Below are 18,306 nucleotides of genomic sequence, written 5' to 3' on the forward strand. Positions count from 1 at the left end.
AAAGTAGGCTAGAAGGTGTACAATGTAAAATGACAAGTTCACATACAGTGCAACCTCTAAGACACCACGAAAATGCACTTTGTAAACAATTTTGACTTGGTAAAAAATTTTGACTTTGTAAACAATTTTGACATTTTTTGACCTAACACTGTAAATTTGACAAATTTTTGACTTTTTTTGAAAATTCAAAAAATAATCGCCCTACTGATCATCCAATCGTTCGAACCTACTGGTAATGTTCTCTATTCTCGTAGTCTAATTTTGAAAAACTACACTGTAAGAAATATTTTTGCACAGAATAACATTGAATGATGGTTGTGTTTAAACTGAAGCTAACTTGACCACAAATCCTTTACAAATAAGTCTATAACAGGCAGCGTGTATAGCAAACTCAAACTCGCCTACATCGATATGTTCAACAGGATTCCAAAAGTAAATGACGTTTAACTTTCGCGATGAACAAGCATTTTAAAATGAGCCTCAAATGACCACAGCAGTTGGACTACACGTTGACCACATTCAGTCAGCGCCAGAGAAAAAGAAAAAGCATGTGTAAAACGTCAAATTTGGGAACCTCTTATTTCAAAACAATTTTTGACGGTTAACGTTACAGTGCAAGCTTAAATGTAATTCCAAGGAACAAGCAAGCGGTTCTAACGTCAGAGATCTCAGAAAAATACTTGCAAATTTGCATTAACTACAAAAGCAAAGAAACCGTTATCTTCCCTTACCATATTTTTATTTGATTTCTCAGGCAAAATTATGTTGATTTCAAAAGTTGATCCCCGTTTGAACATTTTTTCATCATAGAGACACAATTTATCTCGGTGGTTTTGGAAATTGCACGTTTTTCAAAAAGATTATGTGGAACTGAGAGGTTTTTTAGCTGTGAAATTTGCTGAACGACATTGTTTGGAAAGATTTATACAACTACATAAGTTAGAAACAAGTACTTCATCATTTCACCAAAACTCTGTAAAAGTTAATTGGTCTAAAGTTCTAAACTATATGACTTTGTAGAATTTATAAACCCATTTTAAAATCAGGTTATTTTTAAGGGATCTTTATACAGAAAAGTTGCTGTATGGTGAATGCTGCACCTAGTTCCACTTATACTTTATGAGCTTGAGCCTGCATGCGAAAGCAATTCAGCAAGTAGCGAAATTGTAACGATTTTACCGTATATCACTAAAACATAAAAAAGCGTATAACGAAGACAAGCAATCTATTATTCACAAACTGTTTCTACTTGCTACACTGACCTAATAAGAAACTTCCATACAAGAATGAGCGAAAGCATGTAGACCTTTTGAAAAGTCTTGTTCTATGGTAAAAGTTACTCGTTGAAAAGAATGTGAGAAGAATGTAATTTAATATCGTGGCCAGATCGGGCTGTCGGTTGGACGTGTGGAATCCTACAATCATACAAATTTCTTTCCAACCATGTAATGACATGTTTAACATTTTTAAACACTAAACAGTGTTATAATATTAACTTTTACTTAAATAGTTAATGTTCCTCATTGTTGCTGATAAGACTTTGTGCACACTAGTTAGTCATATTACACACTGTGCATAATGAATAGACACTTTCATGATATTGAACAAAAATTGGTTTTTTATGATATCACAGATATTTGCGGCAGCTTAAACCCTAATCAGCACAAATACTAATTTGTCTATTTGCAGCTTACATATAAAAACTTGAATGTTTCAAAGCCACATCAACCCAATTACAGTCATTTCTTTTCCTGATGAAGGCATACCATTATTCAACTGACAAACTGCTACATACTATTAAAACTACTTTCTCTATGCGTATACTTATATAGGAAAATGCCTTCTGATTTAAGGCCAACTATTTTTTGGACTTACTCCCATGCTTTTACACAAACTAGTCCGAATATGGATCTGATGTGGACTAATTTTTAAAATAATGACGAAGTTAAATGTGAATCAACTAATTTGATGGCAGCACACACTTACTATTTGCCTTTTTAAACGCATATATCAACCTGAAGCAGTTACTTCCTGATGGATACTTTCCATAAACACCACGAAAAGTTGTATGGTGGCGGTTAATACTTAACACATATAAAGCACATCAAGCAAAACAAAGATGTTCTGATGGCCCCAATTTTTCAAGGTATACAAAGTTGTTTTATCCAAAGTATGTACAAACACTTGCTGATAAAGGTAGAAAAATGATAATAGTCGTACAAAATGCAAGCGACATTTTCGACAATAGCAGGGAAATGTTACCCTTGGAGACAATATTTAAATCGAACAGCCAAACCCAAGTTAGTGACAACATTTGGGCAATATATAATAATGTTATATATATATATATATATATATATATATCATTGGTAAATTAAAACAACAATATAACACTGGACAACAGCAAAATTATTCCTCAAATAAAAATAAACTGCCTAGACTAACTTTGGGACGCTGATTCCAAATCTGAAATCAGAATTGGTCTATCACGTCAGGTTTTCAAGATATGAAAATTCACGAAATTCGGATTTTGCATTGATTGGCACTATATTATGAGGTTCTACAGTACAAGGTATTGTGCAATTTTCTTTCCCAGCGAATTGTTGGTCATATTATGTCACAATGCATGTTATGTAAGATTAATATTGACATTATTTTGTAAATGCAATGTTCTATCTTTTCACAATTAATGCATTCTTGAATGTTCTTGGCCATGACTATAGAGGGGGGGGGGGGGGGGGGTAAAATCGAAGACTCTGTGTGTTTTTGCACTGATGTTGATTCACTCATGTATGAGCTTGGCCACCAACACATTAGCACTGAGTGGAGACTGTTCATTGATTCTAGCAAAGCTAGTTTGAAAGCTGTCCTACTGCACAATGGGAATGAAAAGCCTTCTGTCCCTATTGCTCATGCTGTCGATTTGAAGGAGACGTACGAGTCTATGGAAACCATCCTACGGGTCATTAACTACCGGGCTTATAACTGGAACATATGTGGAGACCTTAAAGTTGTGTCACTTTTGCTCGGATTGCAGTTGGGTTACACCAAGCATATGTGCTTTCTCTGTTTGTGGGACAGTCGAGACGATGCAAACCACTATGACACAACTGAATGGCCAATGAGAACGGACTACATTGTTGGAAGATATAATGTTAAGTGCCAACCCCTAATTGATCCGAGCAAAGTGTACTTGCCACCACTTCACATTAAACTGGGCCTGATCAAACAATTTGTGAAGGCAATGGATTTCAATGGAGATGGATTCCTGCATATAAAAGAAAAATTTGGTGCAATACTAAGTGATGCTAAACTGAGAGCTGGAATATTTGTTGGCCCCCAAATACGTGATTTGATCCGTGACCCAGTATTTCCATTCAAGCTTAATTCAATTGAATTAAAAGCCTGGAATGCATTTGTACAGATTGTACAAAATTTTCTTGGGAAGTACAGGGCAGAAAATTACTCGGAACTAGTGGACAATTTGCTGGAATCATACCGCGAAATGGGCTGCAGAATGTCGGTTAAACTGCATTTTCTTCATTCACACTTGGAATTTTTCCCGCCAAACCTGGGTGATGTGAGCGACGAGCATGGGGAAAGATTTCACCAAGACATCTCTGTGATGGAATCGCGGTATAGAGGTCGATTTAACCCAAACATGATGGGGGACTACTGCTGGTTTCTTCAGCGTGAAACTGACACTGAACATACTCGAAAGAGCAAGTGTATAAAGCACTTTTGAGGGAATATAATGTTATTTTTGTCTGATTTAATTATCCTGGGTTGTGTTAAATTGTGCAGTATGATAATGCTGTTATTTTCAATAGAAACTACTGGGTTGATTACATGTAATGTTTTGTTCCGCTCAGCCAAAATTAGCCAAAATCACAGTTATGGGTTGTCGTGAGCATATATCATATCTCAAAAACGTGACGTGTTAGAAAAAATCTAAGACCAGATTTGGATTCAGCATTGCAAAATTAGTCTAGGTAAACTTGAAATGAGCGAGGAATAAAAAATAAGTTGTAAATTGTTGTCCAGTGTAATCAATGCATTTAAAAATTTCACATTGGACGTATATTTTTGGGAAAGGCAAGTGACGTATGATTGCTTTTTCCTTTTATTCTGCATTTACTAAGAATGGATTTTTCTTTTGTAAATTTTGCTTTAATGCAATCGTACATTTGTTGCCATTGGTTTGATTGTTTCGTCCCAGGCATGTTATTTGTGTCATCAATTTGCTTGATTTTAACATTCCACGCGTTCATGTGTTATCGCGGGCAAGCCACGTTAATTGACATTCCTTCCGCAGGTTATTGTGTCCTTTAAAATGTCATTTAACTCGTGGAGTTGGTTTATTAGCAGGTAGTACAAGTAGTCGCTCCTTGTGTTAGCTCAATACACCCGCAAGGTTTAAAAATCTTGTTTTCAATGTTTACATATCTATATTGGTGAAATGATGAAATGTTAATGACTTGTGTAGTTGCACAATTCTTTCCAAACGATGTTGTTCAGTGACTTACGAAGCTACATCGCAAGTGCGTCAACAAGATGATTTGTGTAACGATGATTGAAGACGAAGATTAACAATTGGTGAAGCTAAAATCAACATATATTTAACAAGGCAAAGCTGAAAATTCATTAAATATGAAAGCTTTGTGTTAAGCCTATTTTGTTGCTTTTCAGGTTTAAATGAATGGATTTTGTAGTACGACTGAACAACCCGAGGGTAGAAACAATCTGGTTCAATTACCTCGCAGCATGTTTGGATCGCAAAGATTTCTGATCATCAATTCATCCAAGCTCAACTTTCTTTGCAGTTAGTTTGTTGGGGTTTGTTGATTGGTTCTGGTACTTATTTGGTGTCTGTATTGGTTGTAATCGATATTATGGCAAATACTGCCAACATGCCATTTCTTAAATTTCAAGCGTTTTTGCAATCAATCTTTAAATGCTTGAAAATTTCTTTTTACTTGTTTAAAGTCTTGGGCCGCCATCAGAAGTTTTGTGACTGATGCGCGTTAAATGTTTAAGCTCATGCCCCTGTAAGGTCCATGACCTAATGGAGTTTTGGTGTTTTTATTTTTGGTGTTGTACTGTCTGTCCTGAAAACCAGCCCGTTAAGAAAGTTCCAGTATTTACAGAGCAATCAATTTATTGAAATGCTTGAGAATACCTTCCGGTGCTCGATGTGCGGTTACTTGTAAATACTTGTACATATTGGCTTTCAACCGCCATCACACCACTTAAGTGTTTTGTCCTCCGTAAAATGTTATTTTATGTGCAAGTCTCACTGCCCAGCCCAAACATTTTTGTCTTTGCTCTGTGTTCACAATCTGTCTATATTGTACTAACTGTCATATGCCATCCGAATGTTGTGTTTAATGTTCGTGAAATTCCCATGTATCAGCCGGCAACGTGCAAATTGTGCCAAAATGTAAACTGCCAAGTAATTTGTATTAGTGCTGTGTGGTTTGTATGTTAGCTGCCAATATTTTATGTTATTTCTATAACAACTGCAATAAAATATTGTAACAAGTGTATTGCTCTGAATTTAATCATCTCCAAACGGAAATATCGATTGTCGCTTTGTGACGTCATTATTACTCATTTGAATTGTCAATTATGCGCAAAATAACTTAGCAATAGATTTTTCGAATGAAATTTTAAGCCATTTAAACCATGGTTGTCTTCACACCACATAGTCGATAGCCACAAGTAACAATCACAATGAGCTGCAAGTGGTAAAAGAAATAGGTTTGTAGTGGTACATATACCACGTCCTGTGCATTTATGAAAACAGTTGGTAGTAAATATGCCAGGCGAAACATTTCAAAATATCGTTTGTCGTTTAAGAAATTATTGCTAAAATGTTAATGTCAAAATGCTAAATGACAAAAACGAGAAATTTTGAATTCAAGTTCCAGTTTACACTTCCAATTTACTTAAAATTTCAATTAATTTTTGATTTATTTAAAACGCTTCTTTTAGCGTGACGGTTTACAAGCACACTGGTACCAATTTGGAGACCAGCGAACACCTCGCTTACTTATGTTTTGTTTTACAATCGGACGTCATAACCGCCATATCCACCGGCGTAAGTAACATCAAATTTTAGATGCATTTTCAGACAACTGCTCCAAAAACAACTGATGAAAAATTTATTGATTAATTAATATTAAAACTTGATGACAACTTTTTTTTGGTTTGGATTTTTCCCTGTCACTTTGAATCAACAAAACAATTCAAAAAATGACATCCTACATATGTAGGAGGTGTAGTTGGGGAAATTAATTTTAACTTAAACCGTGGATTTTGAAGCTTTTGACCTCTAATTTTCTTGTAGCCTTTGATAAGAGCAATTCAAGAATTTAATAATGCAAGTTTTTGAAGTGTAAGTAAGTTTTTTTGAACAGTTTTACAAACATGAGGAATACCGGTCGCAAAACAATGATAAGTGAATCGATGCAGATTTGCCTGTCGCCAGTTTTGTCGGGAAGGACAATTTGACTAATGCGTGACATTAACATTTTTATAATCAATATCTTTTTATTTACATTTGCTTAAACTTAAAAGCACATCACGCGTAAATAGTTCGTCATGCGAATGAGATCAAACGTGTAATTTTTCCAACCATTAATTTCTTTGGATAACAAACCGAAACTAACTGACCCAAAAAACATATTTAACAACACAATTAAATGTAAAAAAGGGGTCTGATGGCGGCAAATATTTGAACACATAGCAATCACATGTTTTAAATCAGATTTTTTTACACAACATATCAAAGTCAGAAAACTGACAAATCTGATGGCGGCAAAACAAAATATCTGGTGGTTAAAATTTCTGTACAAACTGTAACGCACATCAAGTAAAAGTAAACAAAGAAATCTGATGGCAGAAAATGCTTTGCATAAATACAGACAAGAGGCTTGTCTGGTAGCGGCAAACACTTAATGTTTCCACAAAATCTGTAATACGTTATGTCTTACCTGATGGCGAAAAATACAAATTAGGAATCAAATCGCCAATAAAAGCAAAAACGGTCAATTCTTTAGCATTATTGGGCTAATATTCATACGATATTGAAACTGTCAATACGTGAAACTTTCTCGTTAGTAACTACAGTCAATGAACTTTACTTTAACTGTTATAGGAACAACACGAGATTATGCTACGAAGATTAAAACTTGAAACTTGAAACTTGAAACTTGAAACAATTGATACGTGCAGCTTAACAAAATGGTCCGTTTCTGGTGGTTAGGAATGAATGTGAATGTTAAATGTGAACGTTAGAATGTTAGAAAGTGAATGGTAAATGTTAGAACTTTTGTCATTGGAACAACATGGAACTAAAAGTAAAACAATATTGCAACGTTACCTAGCAGTGAACATTATGGAACGAAATTGAAACTGTTAATAACATTGTGTTACTGTAACAGCGGGGGCCAAAGCTAAAATATCAAACGCAATTGATACTGGCAATTGTTGAACCCATATAGTGGAATATCCATCAGGCACAAAAAACTAACTTGCGGGCGCACAAACAATACCAATGGCAATGAAACAACCACCAAACAGCAACCAAATTTGATGTTTCCATTGATTAATGATCAGAGTAACCACCATCGCCTCCTAATCCAAAGACGCTTCGAGGAAATTGAACTAGTTCGCTTGCACCCTCGGTTCGGTTGAATCGGCAGTAACATCCGCTTCTATTTGACCTTAGTAAAGACATTTTGATCAATCACAATCTTTTTGACCATTTGACTAAAAAGCAATCACCCACCTGTAAAGCGTTGACATATGCTGTCTTCAACAACCGAATTCAGAAACGTGCAGAGTAAGATTCTTTGTTCCAAACCAATTTATATGGTGTAACACACGTAGTTGAAGGTGTTCAGAAAATTGCTGTTAAACAACGTGGTTTTCCCCGGGTGTCAATTGGACCCATGGAATGTTACAACCAACCTAAGTGAGTTCAGCAATTTAAGTTTTTGTACAAAAAGTTCAACAAAAGTTATAAAGTGCTTGGAAACTGAAAAACAAAGTGCATTGATGCAATGTTCAACTTTCAAATTCAATAGTAAGAACAAACAAACGTAAAAATCAAGCAACACGCATTCTTCTCATACAAATATCTTATCCAAATGACAGACATCTTAGAAATAAAATGAAATCTACAGTATATTCGGTCATAAAAAGTTAAAAGAAAGACAGATTTTAAACAAAGGATGGAATTTAGATAAAATTGAAGTGTTTTTCAGCCATCATTTAGCTATACATTGTAGTTGCGATTGCAAAGATTAAAACAGAACCCTATTGTTCTGGTACAGTAAGTTTAATTTTAAATGAAATATATTTTACGAATTTGGTGCAAGACATATAATTATATGTTTTTGTTGTGTATTTAATGATTGATATTTTCAGTTGATGATATTTGTTGCCTTTCCATTCACATCATTTGTCATTTCAGCATTATTTCAATCTACGCACATTTTGTTACCATTTGCTCAATGTTTAGTAATTGAAGTGTTATATCTCTCATTATTTTGCTTGATGATAATTCCACGAGTTTGTTCGATGCCGCCGGCAATCCACGTTAATTGGCTCCATTCTCGTACTTTCTCTCCCTATTGTTATAAACTTTAGAATGTATCTTGTGTAGCTTTTATTGTTAGTTGCCTTTTACGGAGAAAACATTGTTTTTTGTTAACACTGGACGAAATTTGGTGCAGTTAGCAGAAAAATAGTCCTAGAGAAATTGAGTATTACAAGACCTTCTGCTTTTAGTTGCTGTATTTGCTGTTTGGTTCGGATTATTTGGTGTGACTAAAACTACACACTCTTCGATTAGGTTTTGTGTCAAAGCAAAAATTAACTAAGTTGCGATTAAACAATTAACAAATACCAAAATTCACAGGATGTTGGTGAAGTAATGAAATATTATACTGCCAGCTTATAGGCAGTATGATAGTGTATTTCTTTCCAAACGATGCTATAAATTCTGAAATAAAATCGGATAAAATTCTACAGTTGAAATGCGTCCCTCTTTCACACTGATAAAGATGACCTCCTTGAAAAGAGTGCAATCGTCAGAAGGTCACCAAGATGAATTGTGTCGCGATGATGCAAAAATAAATGAGCGGTAAGCCCTAGCCATGCAGATAATATGATTGAACCTACAAGTTGGTAATTTTGTTGTAACGAAAAGCAGATTTTGTAACGCGTCTGAACAGTTCGAGTATTGAAGCAAACTATTTCGATTTCTTCAACGTTTGGAGCAAGAAACACCAGTTACCTCATCACTGTGTCGAATATTTTTTGTGGCTTCTTTTCCTACGTAATGAAGACCTGTAGTATTAGTATTGTTAGCAATCCGTCTAAAATTGTTTAAAAGCCATCCTTTGAAAAGACTAGGCCGCCATCAGATAAATTGCTTCTGATTGATTAACTTCTAATATTTCTAAACTATAAGCCGCCTTTACAGAAACAAGGCTGTTTGTAACGACGTTTAAAATTGTAATCAATCAAGCAATTGCCGTCATCAAAACTAAATATTTTGTACTTGATGTGCATTTATATGTTTGTGCCGTGTATATACATTGTGCTGTGTATATACATATACAGCGCCCAGTGCTTGCTCGCTTTTTTGCAGCATATTCGGTGAAGAAGTGATTGTTACTCACCTGCAATTTGTAGCGATTTGGTGTTGGTGGTAGATTTATTTAACTTATCTGACAGGCCGATCTAAAAGTTTCAGCATTTTTAAATAATTCATTTAGAGTTAAATAAAGATGCCTTATGGTGGGTGGGTGGGTGGGTGGGTGTTTATGTATATTTATTTGTGTTTGCTATTTACTTTATGCCGCGGTCAAGCAAACGTCTTGTTTGTATGTTGTAACTTTGTAAATATTCTCAAGTATTGGCCGCCATCGCAGAAGTAAATATTTGTTTTTGTTGTGCTTTTACTTTAGTTTTGGTTCATCGTTTACTGCCAAGCCTCGTCTAATTCCGGCAAATGTAAGAAAATACAGCGCAGCACGTGTCGCAGTTGATAATGATTGTTTCGTTTCTAATGCATTAAACGGTAGCAATATGGGGATAAAGCGAGTTCATGTTTGCATAACCTCAAAGAATACGTTTGGAATATAGTTGGTAGATAACAAAGTTTGGTTTTAAGGTTCTGTGTATTTGTTAACATAAATTTTCCGCCTTACAATCTTGATATACTGATTGATGACACCACCATAATGATACAGTCAGTAAAGTACACAAATTTCCAAAACAACAATAGTGTTAATAGTAACAGATTCTCCAGACAACCCACTTACCAATTTTTGTTAAAATATGCTCTAATTAGGTGATAAACTTCATTTAAGGAGAAAGGTATTATCCAAAATCTTTTGATTTTCGTTACTATAATGGTGGTGTAAGAGTTTTTCTGAAGCACTGACAAACAGAACGTCTGCTAATAAAGAAAGTAGGAAGTCAAAATCGGTAATAGTGGTATGGAAACAGCTGTAATGTTTGAAGTTTTACAGATATTCTAATGACATTCACACAACAGTACAACACGTATATTTTCGCAAAACATTTCCATCAAGAACGAATTTTAACAACACGAAAAAACAAACGTTTTAAATCAAATACTTTGCATAATAAACGTTAAAAATGCAAACAAAATAAAAAAAGATCTCATGTCCAGTAGATTCCAGTAGAGTAGAGAATTGAAAGAGAAAATTCGTAGCCTCGTTTTTATTCATATCCAATTAAAATCACCCAAAAAATTTCTTGCTTCACATAATTTAGTATATCCAGACCTTGTAAAGCGAAACAAACTTATTTAATATCCAAGAAGCTGAAACTTTCAACAATTTCTCTCAAAGCTTCGAAGAAATGCTTTATAAAAAAATAGAGTCTTAATTTATATAAAAGCTTTGTTTAAACAAAGTAGCGGGTATATTCCAGAATCCAAGCATATAATTTAAAAACGATTGAATCTCGGTTTGAACAATTGTTTTTATCGCTTAAGACGATAACATGCTTATTTGTTGCTGGGTTGGATGTGATTAAACTATAAATGTTGATTTGCTAACTTTGATTTGGGGGATGATTTCTCAAGGTGTGCATTAACTACTCTGAAACACTTTAATAAAGATGATTGAAAATTTATGCAGATGAAATTCTTTTCTGAGTAGTTTGCGTTTAATGATTTTTTTTGATTCTTTTCTCTCTTTTACTGTGAAATTTGAAAATTAAGGATTGCATAAATAACATTTTTATTGAATTCACTTTAATTGATTTTAACATTCCACACGTCCATGTGACGCCGAAAGCAGACCACGTTGATTAATTCGGATCTTTTTAAAATTCTTTCGAACACGTGTTACTCTATATAAAGTGATTTAACTAATAAACAGACAAATTGACGGATTTTTATCACGTGAAGTCAGCAAGTGTCAAGGTATTGCATGTAAAGTAGTCAAACGATTGTTGCTCAGATGAAGTAATATTTGCTTCACTTCCATTGTGTTTGAGTTACTTGTTCATAAATTCCGACTTTAGGAATTTGCAGTTTTCGCGCTAGAAGCGACCCTGTATAGTTTAGGAAAGGGCAGCTTACTATAATGACTACTGTTTATATACCGTCGATGAATGTTATGAGGCTTTCCGACATCGCTGGTTACATATAAAATGCACGTAAAGGTTTTGTTATAACTTGACGATATTTCTTCACAAAATGCTGGGAATATGGTTTGATTGGTTTTAACTAATTTTCGAATAAATGGCAGAATATACGGTAACATTCTCGTTTTTAAATTTACCAGAGCGATATTGGTGAAATGATGATAATTACCAAACGGTATTAGTTCAGTGAATTTCACAGCTGCAATGCCTCTTCCACACTAGTAAAGGTGACCTTCTTGAAAACAGAGCAATCGTCAAAGGTCACCGTGATGAATCCTGTCGCGATGATGCAACAGTGTCCAGTGGGGATCGGTTTCTACAAACGGCGAAAGCTTTCTTGTGAATTAAAATGAAGAAATAGAATGGTGAGTTGAATTGCAGTTCTGCTTTCCAACTTTGAATTTAATGTAAACACTACTTGTGGTTTGACATCACGGTATTACTTTTTTTTGTTCCGGAAGCAGATCTTTATGCAAGCCTGATCAATTCGAGGTTAGAAGCGACCTGGTTCAATTTCCTCGCAAACCGTTTGGAGCCTGATCACCAATTCATAAAAAGAAATAAAACCTTCACGTTTGGTTAGGTTGTTGATGGCTGGTTGATATGGGTGGTTTCATCTTGGTTTTAGTTGTAATGGTTGTTTCTCCAAGGAAAATAGTTCCAGTATTTTCAGCAATTCACTATGGAATTGTTACGAAAATGCCACCTGTAAAAAATGTTGTCCCTGTTTAAGTGTCGTTTTCTGTCCTTGCATGGGTGTTACTTTTATTTTAACTGTTGGACAAATACTGCCCACGAAAACTTTTCAGATAAGTTCAAGTATTTTCAGCAATCAATTATTGATTTTGCTCAAATACCAACCTGTGATACGTATCGGTGTTTTATTTCTGCGGATAATTGTATATAGTTTCTGTCATCCGCCACTGTTCATAACTGCTTGTACATAATATTTTGATGTATTTAATATTTCACAACCACCTGTGTCTCCAACCATCTTACGATCTTTCCTTAGCTTAAGTATTCACTGCCACCACAAGAAAGCCACTTGTGATTATGTACGTTATTTGTCAATAGTAAAAGTTTGCCGCCATCAGGCTAAGTGATATCTTTGTACTTGCTGTGCGTTAAAAATTAAGCAACGAGATTCTCAAGAATTTTCATAAGTGTTTTGCCGCCATCATAACATTAACTTTTCCATACTGTGATTGATGCGCGTTTAATATTTGTAAATACTTCCCACTGTCAGCCAACTGCTGTTCATTTTGTGTTATATTGTGCAAGTTTCTGCCTCCAGGTAAAATTCCGAATCCTTTTACTTGCTGTGAATTTGAATAAAATCGCCGTCAGCAGATTTCCTGTTTTTGCTTGATACGACTTGGAAGTACTTCTACAATATGTTGCAGTAGTCTATAAACAATTACATAAGCATTTTCAATGATAACCAGCAAGTAATGAACACTGTTACAGAAATTTACTAAATTGATTACAGTTCTCATTTTGGTTTGTTTGGAAATCTGCCAAAAGTATTATATTACATTACCAGTTGCCAATCGGCATTTTCTTCACCCTCTGGTTCTTGCTTGAGCAGGTTATCGTATATACCGGTCACTGTAGCAAGTATTATGGTTCTACTAATCACTATTGAGGTATGTCGCTGTCCGTATCACCACAGCTGTAGCTCCATAAAAATAAAATGTCCAATTATAGATACTCAACATTTTTAAGATTTCGGTGCTACCTATTTGATTTACTTTAGTAGCGCTACAGCCGTGCAAGAGAAAATGATTTCATACGACTTTGAAAGAATTTCTTGTGACTGGAGTATACAAATATGCAGGTGCAAGTAGTCGGTTATAGCCAAATCGCATGCAACTATTTGTAAACTGCAGTACATATCTCGCATTTAAGATACGTGCTGTTATATGGTACCTACGTCTGGTAGTACGATGGTGCACGTATCATAAGGCATAAAATATCTAAATTGTAAAACATATTTCTTGTTTAATTAAACCTACCAGTCGCCATCCAAAAAAGTATTTTTACAAACAAATCAAAAGAAGTTCAAGGAGTCTTAAAATTTTCTCTCTCTCTTTTCAGGCTTTCACACATCACTGGCTTCGTATAAAATGCACATAAAGGTTTTGTTATGACCTGATGATGTTGCTTCACAAAATGCTGGGAATATGGTTTGATCGGTTTTAACTAATTTGCAAACAAATAGCTGAATATACGGTAACATTCTCGTTTTGAACTTTACCAGAGCGATATTGGTGAAGTGATGATAATTTCCAAACTGTTAAAATTCAGTGAATTTCACAACAGCAATGCCTCTTTCACACTGGTAAAAGCGACCTTCTTGAAAAGAGCGCAATCGTCAAAGGTCACCGTGATGAATCCTGTCGCGATGATGCAACAGTGTCCAGTGGGGATCGGTTTTTGCAAACAGCGAAAGCTTTCTTGTGAATTAAAATAAAGAAATAGAATGGTGAGTTGAATTGCAGTTCTGCTTTCCAACTTTGAATTTTATGTAAACACTACTTGTGGTTTGACATCACGGTATTACTTTATATTTCGTTCCGGAAACAGATCTTTATGCAAGACTGATCGATTCGAGGGTAGAAGTGACCTTGTTCAATTTACTCACAAACCGTTTGGAGCCTGATCAACAAATTCATAATAAAAACAAAAAACATTCCGTTTGGTTACATTGTTAAAGGCTGGTTCGTATGGGTGGTTTCATCTTGGTGTTAGTTGAAATTGTTGATTCTCCAAGGAAAATAGTTCCAGTATTTTCAGCAATTCATTATGGAATTGTTACGAAAATGCCACCTGTAAAAATGTTGACCTTGTTTAAGTGCATGTCGTTTTCTGTCCTTGCATGGGTGTTACTTTTATTTTAACTGTTGGATGAATACTGTCCACAAAGACTTTTCATATAAGTTCAAGTATTTTTAGCAATCGTATATTGATTTTGCTCAAATACCAACCTGTGATACGTATTGGTGTTTTAATTTTGCGGATAAATATATTTAGTTGCTGTCATCCGCCACTGTCCATTAAATGCTTGTACATAATATTTCACAACCACCTGTGTCTCCAGCCATCTTACGATCTTTCCTTAGCTTATAGACCTAACTAATGCAAGACTTTCGTGCAACGAATTTAAGTTTACTTATAAAAAAGTATATACCTACCAAAATGTTTTTTCCATACGAGGTGTCCTATTTATATTTGGCCCGAATACCAACGATTTATTACAGGGTTTTCGTATTATGACGTCAATATTGCATTGTATTAGGTCACAATTAAATCTAAATATTTCTCTTTTAGCTACAGGTTTTCAGCATCAAAAGTTAAAATAACTGCTAAGTATAAAATTTAAAACTTCTTTTTTTATCATATCATACTGACTAATTTTCTTTGCATTAAATTCAACTTGTACTAGCGCTTGCATCTCCCTTTAAGGTCACTTTGAATTTCACATAAAAAGGTTTCTTGTTTGAAAAGGGAATTATTTTGCTTCAATTAATTGTAAAATGATTTTATCAATTTTTTTCAGCTTTCAATTATTTAATTCAGGCCACATTTATTCCAATTTTAAGGTAACCGCAAGTTTAAAACGGGCAGTCACCAGCAAAAAGTTAAACTTTTCTTTTTGTCAATAGTGCGTCAATGAAATCGTACATTTTGTTGCCATTGATTTCATTGCTTTGCACTAGGCGTGTTATTTGTGTCATCACTTTGCTTCATTATAACATTCCACGCGTCCATGTGATACCGCCGGCAAGCTGCGTTAATTGCTGTTCTTTCTGCTGGTAATTGTACCAAATCAAATGAAACAACCGGTGGGGTTGCTTTATTCACAGGTATTACTTTTAGTTTTCACTTGTATTAGCAGAATGATGTTGGTGAAATGATCAGAATTTTTGTTAAGAAATTGTGCTTTCCAAACGATGTCGTTCGAGCGAATTTCAAAGCTCACTTTGAAATGTGGCTGGTCGAGGTGAGCTTATTGAAAAGAGAGCAATCGTCAAAAGCCACCGTGATGAATCCTGTTGCGATGATGTAAGTGTTCAGACGGTGATCAACACCGACCAACAGTAAACTGTGTGAAGTACGATTTAGGCAAACATTAATTCTCAACATAACTGCATGTTGCCTGTTAATGTCACTATATTGACGAAGTTTAGTAGTTGAAATAATTCTTAAGGTTGCATTTTAATGTTTTCTACTTAATTTCCAGATCACTTTGCAGCAAATTGTGTCACACGCCTGAACGAATTAAGATTAGAAGCAAACTTGTTCAATTTCTCTGACAAGCGTTTGAATGAGTTGTGCCACGGTTAGTCTGATCACCAAAAGAAAGTTTATTTGGTTTCTGATACCTGGTTGTTGGATTTATGGTAACTGCTTGTTCTCATAAGAACCATCTACTTAAGTATAAGCCGCCATCACGCTTCTCCCTGATGTGCTGTGTTATAAGATTTGTCGCCGTCGACCCAGTTGGCTGTTTGTTTGATGTGCGTTTAAATATTACCTTTTCATGACAGTTTCATCATGTTACTTTGCACGTGACTAATGTGCATTTTAAGTTTGAAGAAAAAAGTTCCTATCATCTTTATCTGCACGTGACTAATGTGCATTTGAAATTTGTAAAACTTCCGTTTGCATCAAGAGATTCTGAATTTTACTTGGCACGTGACTAAAGTGCCTCTAGAATTTGTAAAATTTAAAAAAGTTCAATCATTTTAATTTGCCCGTGACTAATGTGCATTTAAAATGTTTAAAATCCTGTTCTTTGAAGAGTTCCTTCATTTCAATTTGCACGTGATTAATGCGCATTTGAAATGCAATATGTAAGTGTTGGCCGCCGTCAGAATATTTTGTACTGATGGTCGTTTAATGCATGTAAAACGAAGACTTCCATCAAACATGCTAAATTTGCGTTAACAGTGATGTATGTAAATATCTTAAGTGTTTGCCTCCATCGGTACAATTGTACTGAATGTGCGTGAATGTCAAAATATCATGTCAGATTTTTGCAAGTGTTTGCCGCCCTCGTGTGTTTAAAAATTTCTACATGAAGTGTTGAAGTTGCAATAATTATGTTTAAGCCGGTATCAGTCGAGTATGTGCTTGATATGTGTGTAACGCTTCGGAAGATATTAGTCATATTATTAAAATACCTGTACTGTACAATGGCAATGCTGATGACCACTTGATATTCGCAACATAACCAACATAAATATTGTAAGATATCTGAAAATAACCGTTAAAAATTCATTTTAATATCACGGTAGCCTTTAACCATATAGTTCAACGTAATCCAAGTCTTGCGCCGTAAGCCAAAGCTTAGTCCCGACTTGGTTTGAATTCATGTTTCCCATTGCCCTATATAGGTAATTTGCAGGGCACCCGCAGAAAGCAGAAAATGTATCAATACAATCTTGCCACAGCAATTCTTGGAGTTAATAAAACTTTGTTTTAACCTGGAACACTTCATAATATCTTACACGTTGTTAAATTACTTTAAGACAACAAGCATAATTGTAGAATACAGAAGGTACACAAACCTTGCTCAGAAAGTTTACTTTCTAATTACTGTTTTTGGTTACTTAGCGTATTTACCTTGCCTTTATGGGGTTGTTTCTTCGTCTAAGCCTCTTAAGGTGATTAAACAAGCAATTATTGTTATAACATGTAGACAATAACGCAAAGATGAATTGTTAGGATAACGTATCTTTATCAAAAAGTCTTTAATGTTTATTAGGTTGTTTTTTTTAGCAAGCCTGGCAATTTTGACCTGTTCGATGCCAATGTAGGAATATTATAACGTCACAATCTAAAAAGAGAAAGACTTGGAGTACTATAATTTGATTCCATTGTAGCACTGTACTGGTATTACAGAGGGTAATACAGGTATTACAGGTATTACAGGTATTACAGGTATTACAGGTATTACAGGTATTACAGGTATTACAGGTATTACAGGTATTACAGTATTATTGTGTAAAAATATTTTAGCAATTTATTCTCGTTTGAAATGCATGAGTGAGGCCAGTTTGCTTGATTTTAACATTCAACGTGTTCATGATTGTGGTACCGCCGGCAAGCCACGTTAATTGGTATTCTTTCTGCTGGTCGTTGTGTCCTTTAAAATGTCATTTATTTGGTGGGGATGATTTATTCGCAGGTATTGCAGTTAGTTTTTCCTTGTGTTAGGTCAAAGCAGCTGCATTAACTATTCATATGTAGTAAGTCGCTTATCAATAAAATGAAGGTGTTTACTGTTTTTAGCTTGCCTTTTGATTGATCATTAAGAGGTTTCAAGTTAAGCTATAGTGCAGGGGTGTCCAACCCGTGGCCCGCGGGAAGGTTCTGAGTGGCCCGCGCGGTATTTTTCGAAATGACTTATATTATCAACTGAATCGCCTACGTAATTTATGGCGAACTTACATTCCGAGAAATTGGCATTTATTGTTTGCTTTCTTTGTCTATTTCTCTATACTATAGACTCTATAGTATAGAGCAATAGATATTAGGCTAGCTTATGTACTTATTTGTAAGCACTTCGCAAAGGCCTTTACGTAGTTTAAGAAAAGTTGAAGGCTT

The 18,306-nt window shown here is 34.9% G+C and overlaps 4 long non-coding RNA genes across 4 annotated transcripts; 3 read left to right on the forward strand and 1 right to left on the reverse strand.

The window, feature by feature from the left end:
* The first annotated feature begins 4,245 nt into the window (after window positions 1-4,245).
* On the forward strand, window positions 4,246-5,544 carry LOC143453471 (uncharacterized). The gene is made up of 2 exons (XR_013115199.1): window positions 4,246-4,596; window positions 4,690-5,544. It is a non-coding gene; the product is annotated as an uncharacterized LOC143453471 (long non-coding RNA).
* Window positions 5,545-9,823: 4,279 nt separating this feature from the next.
* LOC143452853 (uncharacterized) lies at window positions 9,824-13,045 on the forward strand. The gene is made up of 2 exons (XR_013115110.1): window positions 9,824-12,059; window positions 12,159-13,045. It is a non-coding gene; the product is annotated as an uncharacterized LOC143452853 (long non-coding RNA).
* On the reverse strand, window positions 13,015-14,040 carry LOC143452854 (uncharacterized). The gene is made up of 4 exons (XR_013115111.1): window positions 13,952-14,040; window positions 13,710-13,869; window positions 13,235-13,366; window positions 13,015-13,101 (listed from the first exon to the last, which is right to left on the reverse strand). It is a non-coding gene; the product is annotated as an uncharacterized LOC143452854 (long non-coding RNA).
* Window positions 14,041-15,509: 1,469 nt separating this feature from the next.
* Window positions 15,510-16,899, forward strand: LOC143452147 (uncharacterized). Its single transcript, XR_013114951.1, has 2 exons — window positions 15,510-15,759; window positions 15,938-16,899. It is a non-coding gene; the product is annotated as an uncharacterized LOC143452147 (long non-coding RNA).
* The last annotated feature ends 1,407 nt before the right edge of the window (window positions 16,900-18,306 follow it).

This window comes from Clavelina lepadiformis, chromosome 4 (assembly GCF_947623445.1).
Source record: "Clavelina lepadiformis chromosome 4, kaClaLepa1.1, whole genome shotgun sequence".
Taxonomy (NCBI): Eukaryota; Metazoa; Chordata; class Ascidiacea; order Aplousobranchia; family Clavelinidae; genus Clavelina; species Clavelina lepadiformis.